This window comes from Schistocerca americana, unplaced genomic scaffold (assembly GCF_021461395.2).
Source record: "Schistocerca americana isolate TAMUIC-IGC-003095 unplaced genomic scaffold, iqSchAmer2.1 HiC_scaffold_13, whole genome shotgun sequence".
Lineage (NCBI taxonomy): Eukaryota > Metazoa > Arthropoda > Insecta > Orthoptera > Acrididae > Schistocerca > Schistocerca americana.
In genome coordinates this window covers 32,474,403-32,483,773 of record NW_025725371.1, presented here as the reverse complement: position 1 = coordinate 32,483,773, position 9,371 = coordinate 32,474,403, and positions in this window count along the sequence as shown.

The following is a 9,371-nucleotide window of genomic DNA, read 5'->3' as shown; positions in this document are numbered from 1 at the left end:
TACAGAAATTGCATCGGAATTTAATAGAAAAGGCACAATGCCGACTTAAGTACAAGAAGACCTACTCTTCTTACTGTCTATGTTTTGAACCATTCCTGTGACATAAGTTACAGATTACGATGCTTCACTTCAGGGTTACTGTATCCCTCTGACCTTCTTATTGACGATGAAACACAGAAATGGCATCGGAATTAAATAGAAAAGGCACAATGCCGACTTAAGTACAAGAAGACAGACTCTGCCTACTGTGTATGTTTTGAACCATTCCTGTGACACTAGTTATAGATTCCGATGCTTCACCTCAGGTTCACTGTATCCCTCTGACCTTCTTATTGACGATGAGACACAGAGATTGCATCGGAATTAAATACAAAAGGCACAATGCTGACTTAAGTACAAGAAGACTGACTCTTCCTACTGTCTGTGTTTGAACCATTCCTGTGACACTAGTTATAGATTCCGATGCTTCACTTCAGGTGTACTGTATCCCTCTGACCTTCTTTTTGACGATTAAACACAGAAATTGCATCGGAATTAAATACAAAAGGCACAATGCCGACTTAAGTACAAGAAGACTGACTCTTCTTACTGTCTATGATATGAACCATTCCTGTGACACTAGTTATAGATTCCGATGCTTCACTCCAGGTCTACTGTATCCCTTGGACCCTCTTATTGACGATGAAACACAGAAATTGCATCGGAAGTAAATACAAAATTCACAACGCCGACTTAAGTACAGTAAGACTGACTCTTCTTACTGACTGTTTTGAACCATTCCTGTGACACTAGTTATAGATTCCGATGCTTCACTTCAGGTTTACTGTATCCCTCTAACCTTCTTATTGTCGATGCAACACAGAAATTGCATCGGAATTAAATAGAAAGGCACAATGCCGACTTAAGTACACGAAGACTGACTCTTCCTACTGTCTATGTTTTGAACGATTCCTGTGACATTAGTTATAGATTCCGATGCTTCACTTCAGGTTTACTGTATCCTTTGGACCGTCTTATTGGCGACGAAATACAGAAATTGCATTGGAATTAAATAGAAAAGGCACATTGCCGACTTAAGTACAAGAAGACTGACTCTTCTTACTGTCTATGATTTGAATCATTCCTGTGACACTAGTTATAGATTCCGATGCTTCACTTCAGGTTTACTGTATCCCTTGGACCCTCTTATTGACGATGAAACACAGAAAATGCATCGGAATTAAATACAAAAGGCACAATGCCGACTTAAGTAGAAGAATGACTAATCGTACTGACTATGTTTGAACCATTCCTGTGACACTAGTTATAGATTACGATGATTCACTTCAGGTTTACTGTATCTCTTGCACCTTCTAATTGACGATGAAACACAGTTATTGCTTCGGAATTAAATACAAAAGGCACAATGCCGACTTAGGTACAAGAAGGCTGTCCCTTCTTACTGTCTATGTTTGAACCATTCCTGTGACACTAGTTATAGATTCCGATGGTTCACTTCAGGTTTACTGTATCCGTGAGACCTTCTTATTGACGACGAAACACAGAAATTTCATCGGAATTAAATACAAAAGGCACAATGCCGACTTAAGTACAAGAAGACTGACTCTCCTTACTGACTATTTTTTGAAACATTCCTGTGACACTAGTTATAGATTCCGATGCTTCACTTCAGGTTTACTGTATCCCTTGCACCTTCTTATTGGCGATGAAACACAGAAATTGCATCGGAATTAAATAGAAAAGGCACAATGCGGACTTAAGTCCTAGAAGACTGACTCTTCTTACTGACTATGTTTTGAACCATTCCTGTGACGCTAGTTACAGATTCCGATGCTTCACTTCAGGGTTACTGTAGAACTCTGACATTCTTATTGACGATGAATCACAGAAATTGCATCGGAATTAAATAGAAAAGGCACAATGCCGACTTAAGTACAAGAAGACTGACACTTTCTACTGTCTTTTTTTTGAACGATTCCTGTGACATTAGTTATAGATTCCGATGCTTCACTTCAGGTTTACTGTATCCTTTGGACCTTCTTATTAGCGAACGAAATACAGAAATTGCATCGGAATTGAATACAAAAGGCACAATGCCGACTTAAGTACAAGAAGACTGACTCTTCCTACTGTCTATGTTTGAACCATTTTTGTGACACTAGTTATAGATTCCGATGCTTCACTTCAGGTTCACTGTATCCCTTGGACCTTCTTATTGACGATGAAACACAGAAATTGCATCGGAATTAAATAGAAAAGCCACAATGCCGACTTAAGTACAAGAAGACTGACTCTTCCTACTGTCTATGTTTGATCCATTTTTGTGACACTAGTTATAGATTCCGATGCTTCACTTCAGGTGTACTGTATCCCTCTGACCTTCTTTTTGACGATTAAACACAGAAATTGCATCGGAGTTAAATACAAAAGGCACAATGCCGACTTAAGTACAAGAAGACTGACTCTTCATACTGTCTATGATATGAACCATTCCTGTGACACTAGTTATATATTCCGATGCTTCACTCCATGTCTACTGTAACCCTTGGACCCCCTTATTGACGATGAAACACAGTAATTGCATCGGAATTAAATACAAAATTCACAATGCCGACTTAAGTACAGGAAGACTGACTCTACTTACTGATTGTTTTGAACCATTCCTGTGACACTAGTTATAGATTCCGAAGCTTCACTTCAGGTTTACTGTATCCCTCTGACCTACTTGTTGACGATAAAACACAGAAATTGCATCGGAATTAAATACAAAAGGCACAATGCCAACTTAAGTACAAGAAGACTGACTCTTCTTACTGACTATGTTTTGATCAATTCCTGTGACACTAGTTTTAGATTCCGAGGCTTCACTTCATTTTTACTGTATCCCTTGGACCTTTGTATTGACGGTGAAACACAGAAATTTCATCGGAATTAAATACAATTGGCACAATGCCGACTTAAGTACAAGATGACTGACTCTTCTTACTGACTATGTTTTGAACCATTCCTGTGACACTAGTTACAGATTCCGATGCTTTACTTAAGGTTTACTCTATCCCTTGGACCTACTTATTGACGATGAAACACAGAAATTTGCATCGGAACTAAATGCAAAAGGCCCAATGCCGACTTAAGTACAAGAAGGATGACTCTTCCTACTGTCTATACTTTGAACGATTCCTGTGACATTAGTTATAGATTCCGATGCTTCACTTCAGGTTTACTGTATCCTTTGGACCTTCTTATTGGCGACGAAATACAGCAATTGCATCGGAATTAAATAGAAAAGCACAATGCCGACTTAAGTACAAGAAGACTGACTCTTTCTACTGTCTATGCTTTGAACGATTCCTGTGACATTAGTTATAGATTCCGATGCTTCACTTCAGGTTTACTGTATCCCTCTGACCTTATTATTGTCGATGAAACACAGAAGTTGCATCGGAATTGAATACAAAAGGCACATTGCCGACTTAAGTACAAGAAGACTGACTCTTCTTACTGTCTACGATTTGAACCATTACTGTGACACTAGTTATAGATTCCGATGCTTCACTTCAAGTTTACTGTATCCCTTGGACCTTCTTATTGACGATGAAACACAGAAAATGCATCGGAATTAAATACAAAAGGCAGAATGCCGACTTAAGTACAAGAAGATTGACTCTTCTTACTGACTGTTTTGAACTATTCCTGTGACACTAGTTATAGATTCCGATGCTTCACTTCAGGTTTACTGTATCCCTCTGACCTTCTTACTGACGATGAAACACAGAAATTGCATCGGAATTAAATACAAAAGGCACAATGCCGACTTATGTACAAGAAGACTGACTCCTCTTACTGTCTATGTTTTGAACCATTCCTGTGACACTAGTTATTGATTCCGATGCTTCACTTCAGGTTTACTGTACCCCTTGCACCTTCTTATTGACGATGAAACACAGATATTGCATCGGAATTAAATACATAAGGCACAATTCCGACTTAGGTACAAGAAGGCTGACCCTTCTTACTGTCTATGTTTTGAACCATTCCTGTGACGCTAGTTATAGATTCCGATGGTTCACTTCAGGTTTACTGTATCCCTGAGACCTCCTTATTGACGACGAAACACAGAAATTGCATCGGAATTAAATACAAAAGGCACAATGCCCACTTAAGTACAAGAAGACTGACTCTGCGTACTGACTATGTTTAGAACCATTCTTGTGACACTAGTTATAGATTACGATGATTCACTTCAGGTTTACTGTATCCCTTAGACCTTCTTATTGACGATGAAACACAGAAATAGCATCGGAATTAAATAGAAAAGGCACAATGCCGACTTAAGTACAAGAAGACTGACTCTTCATACTGATTATGTTTGGAACCATTCCTGTGACACTAGTTATAGATCCCGATGCCTCACTTCAGGTTTACTGTATCCCTCTGACCTTCGTATTGACGATGAAACACAGATATTGCATCGGAATTAAATGGAAAAGGCACAATGCCGACTTAAGCACAAGAAGACTGACTCTCCTTACTGACTATCTTTTGAACCATACCTGTGACACTAGTTATGGATTCCGATGCTTCACTTCAGGTTTACTGTATCCCTTGCACTTTCTTATTGGCGATGAAACACAGAAATTGCATCGGAATTAAATAGAAAAGGCACAATGCGGACTTAAGTACAAGAAGACTGACTCTTATTACTGACTATGTTTTGAACCATTCCTGTGACGCTAGTTACAGATACCGATGCTTCACTTCAGGGTTACTGTAGAACTCTGACATTCTTATTGACGATGAATCACTGAAATTGCATCGGAATTAATTAGAAAAGGCACAATGCCGACTTAAGTACAAGAAGACTGACACTTTCTACTGTCTTTGTTTTGAACGACTCTTGTGACATTAGTTATAGATTCCGATGCTTCACTTCAGGTTTACTGTATCCCTCTGACCTACTAATTGAGGATGAAACACAGAAATTGGATCGGAATTAAATAGAAAAGGAACAATGCCAACTAAAGTACAAGAAGACTGACGCTTCTTACTGACTATGTTTTGATCAATTCCTGTGACACTAGTTTTAGATTCCGATGCTTCACTTCAGGTTTACTGTATCCCTTGGACCTTTGTATTGACGATGAAACACAGAAATTGCATCGGAATTAAATACAAAAGGCCCAATGCCGACTTATGTACAAGAAGGATGACTCTTCCTACTGTCTATGATTTGAACGATTCCTGTGACATTAGTTATAGATTCCGATGCTTCACTTCAGGTTTACTGTATCCTTTGGACCTTCTTATTGGCGACGAAATACAGAAATTGCATCGGAATTAAATAGAAAAGCACAATGCCGACTTAAGTACAAGAAGACTGACTCATCTAACTGCCTTTGTTTTGAACCATTCCTGTGACACTAGTTATGGATTCCGATGCTTCACTTCAGGTTTACTGTATTCCTTGGCCCTTCTTATTGACGATGAAACACAGAAATTGCTTCGGAATTAAATACAAAAGGCACAATGCCGACTTAAGTACAAGAAGACTGACTCTTCTTACAGACTGTTTTGAACCATACCTGTGACACTAGTTATAGATTACGATGCTTCACTTCAGGTTTAATGTATCCCTCTGACCTTCTTATTGACGATGAAACACAGAAATTGCATCGGAATGATATACTAAAGGGACAATGCCGACTTAAGTACAAGAAGACTGACTCTTCTTACTGTCTATGTTTTGAACCATTCTTGTGACACTAGTTATAGATTCCGATGCTTCACTTCAGGTTTACTGTATCCCGTGCACCTTCTTATTGACGATGTAACACAGAAATTGCATCGGAATTAAATACAAAAAGCACAATGCCGACTTACGTACAAGAAGACTGCCACTTCTTACTGTCGATGTTTTGAACCATTCCTGTGACACTAGTTACAGATTCCGATGTTTCACTTTAGGTTTATTGTATCCCTCTGACCTTCTTATTGTCGATGAAACACGGAAATTGCATCGGAATTGAATAAAAAAGGCACAATGCCGACGTAAGTACAAGAAGACCGAGTCTCCTTACTGTCTATGTTTTGAACCATTCCAGTGACACTAGTTATAGATTCCGATGCTTCACTTCAGGCTTACTGTACCCCATGGACCTTCTTGTTGACGATGAAATACAGAAATTGCATCGGAATTTAATAGAAAATGCACAATGCCGACTTAAGTACAAGAAGACCTACTCTTCTTACTGTCTATGTTTTGAACCATTCCTGTGACATAAGTTACAGATTACGATGCTTCACTTCAGGGTTACTGTATCCCTCTGACCTTCTTATTGACGATGAAACACAGAAATGGCATCGGAATTAAATAGAAAAGGCACAATGCCGACTTAAGTACAAGAAGACAGACTCTGCCTACTGTGTATGTTTTGAACCATTCCTGTGACACTAGTTATAGATTCCGATGCTTCACCTCAGGTTCACTGTATCCCTCTGACCTTCTTATTGACGATGAAACACAGAGATTGCATCGGAATTAAATACAAAAGGCACAATGCTGACTTAAGTACAAGAAGACTGACTCTTCCTACTGTCTATGTTTGAACCATTCCTGTGACACTAGTTATAGATTCCGATGCTTCACTTCAGGTGTACTGTATCCCTCTGACCTTCTTTTTGACGATTAAACACAGAAATTGCATCGGAATTAAATACAAAAGGCACAATGCCGACTTAAGTACAAGAAGACTGACTCTTCTTACTGTCTATGATATGAACCATTCCTGTGACACTAGTTATAGATTCCGATGCTTCACTCCAGGTCTACTGTATCCCTTGGACCCTCTTATTGACGATGAAACACAGAAATTGCATCGGAAGTAAATACAAAATTCACAACGCCGACTTAAGTACAGTAAGACTGACTCTTCTTACTGACTGTTTTGAACCATTCCTGTGACACTAGTTATAGATTCCGATGCTTCACTTCAGGTTTACTGTATCCCTCTGACCTACTAATTGCCGATGAAACACAGAAATTGCATCGGAATTAAATAGAAAAGGCAAAATGCCGTCTTAAGTACAAGCATACTGAATCTTCTTAGTGTCTATGTTTTGAACCATTCCTGTGACGCTAGTTACAGATTCCGATGCTTCACTTCAGGTTTACTGTATCCCTTGGACCTTCCTATTGACGATGAAACACAGAGATTGCATCGGAATTAAATACAAAAGGCACAATGCTGACTTAAGTACAAGAAGACTGACTCTTCCTACTGTCTATGTTTGAACCATTCCTGTGACACTAGTTATAGATTCCGATGCTTCACTTCAGGTGTACTGTATCCCTCTGACCTTCTTTTTGACGATTAAACACAGAAATTGCATCGGAATTAAATACAAAAGGCACAATGCCGACTTAAGTACAAGAAGACTGACTCTTCTTACTGTCTATGATATGAACCATTCCTGTGACACTAGTTATAGATTCCGATGCTTCACTCCAGGTCTACTGTATCCCTTGGACCCTCTTATTGACGATGAAACACAGAAATTGCATCGGAAGTAAATACAAAATTCACAACGCCGACTTAAGTACAGTAAGACTGACTCTTCTTACTGACTGTTTTGAACCATTCCTGTGACACTAGTTATAGATTCCGATGCTTCACTTCAGGTTTACTGTATCCCACTGACCTACTAATTGCCGATGAAACACAGAAATTGGATCGGAATTAAATAGAAAAGGAACAATGCCAACTAAAGTACAAGAAGAATGACGCTTCTTACTGACTATGTTTTGATCAATTCCTGTGACACTAGTTTTAGATTCCGATGCTTCACTTCAGGTTTACTGTATCCCTTGGACCTTTGTATTGACGATGAAACACAGAAATTGCATCGGAATTAAATACAAAAGGCACAATGCCAACTTAAGTACACGAAGACTGACTCTTCTTACTGACTATGTTTTGAACCATTCCTGTGACACTAGTTACAGATTCCGATGCTTCACTTCAGGTTTACTCTATCCCTAGGACCTTCTTATTGACGATGAAACACAGAAATTGCATCGGAACTAAATACAAAAGGCCCAATGCCGACTTATGTACAAGAAGGATGACTCTTCCTACTGTCTATGATTTGAACGATTCCTGTGACATTAGTTATAGATTCCGATGCTTCACTTCAGGTTTACTGTATCCTTTGGACCTTCTTATTTGCGACGAAATACAGAAATTGCATCGGAATTAAATAGAAAAGCACAATGCCGACTTAAGTACAAGAAGACTGACTCTTCTTACAGACTGTTTTGAACCATACCTGTGACACTAGTTATAGATTACGATGCTTCACTTCAGGTTTAATGTATCCCTCTGACCTTCTTATTGACGATGAAACACAGAAATTGCATCGGAATGAAATACTAAAGGGACAATGCCGACTTAAGTACTAGAAGACTGACTCTTCTTACTGTCTATGTTTTGAACCATTCTTGTGACACTAGTTATAGATTCCGATTCTTCACTTCAGGTTTACTGTATCCCGTGCACCTTCTTATTGACGATGTAACACAGAAATTGCATCGGAATTAAATACAAAAGGCACAATGCCGACTTACGTACAAGAAGACTGCCACTTCTTACTGTCGATGTTTTGAACCATTCCTGTGACACTAGTTATAGATTCCGATGTTTCACTTTAGGTTTATTGCATCCCTCTGACCTTCTTATTGTCGATGAAACACAGAAATTGCATCGGAATTGAATACAAAAGGCACAATGCCGACGTAAGTACAAGAAGACCGAGTCTCCTTACTGTCTATGTTTGAACCATTCCAGTGACACTAGTTATAGATTCCGATGCTTCACTTCAGGCTTACTGTATCCCATGGACCTTCTTATTGACGATGAAATACAGAAATTGCATCGGAATTTAATAGAAAAGGCACAATGCCGACTTAAGTACAAGAAGACTGACTCTTCTTACTGTCTATGTTTTGAACCATTCCTGTGACATAAGTTACAGATTACGATGCTTCACTTCAGGGTAACTGTATCCCTCTGACCTTCTTATTGACGATGAAACACAGAAATTGCATCGGAATTAAATAGAAAAGGCACAATGCCGACTTAAGTACAAGAAGACTGACTCTTCCTACTGTGTATGTTTTGAACCATTCCTGTGACACTAGTTATAGATTCCGATGTTTCACCTCAGGTTCACTGTATCCCTCTGACCTTCCTATTGACGATGAAACACAGAGATTGCATCGGAATTAGATACATAAGGCACAATGCCGAATTAAGTACAAGAAGACTGACTCTTCTTACTGACTATGTTTTGAACCATTCCTGTGAAACTAGTTA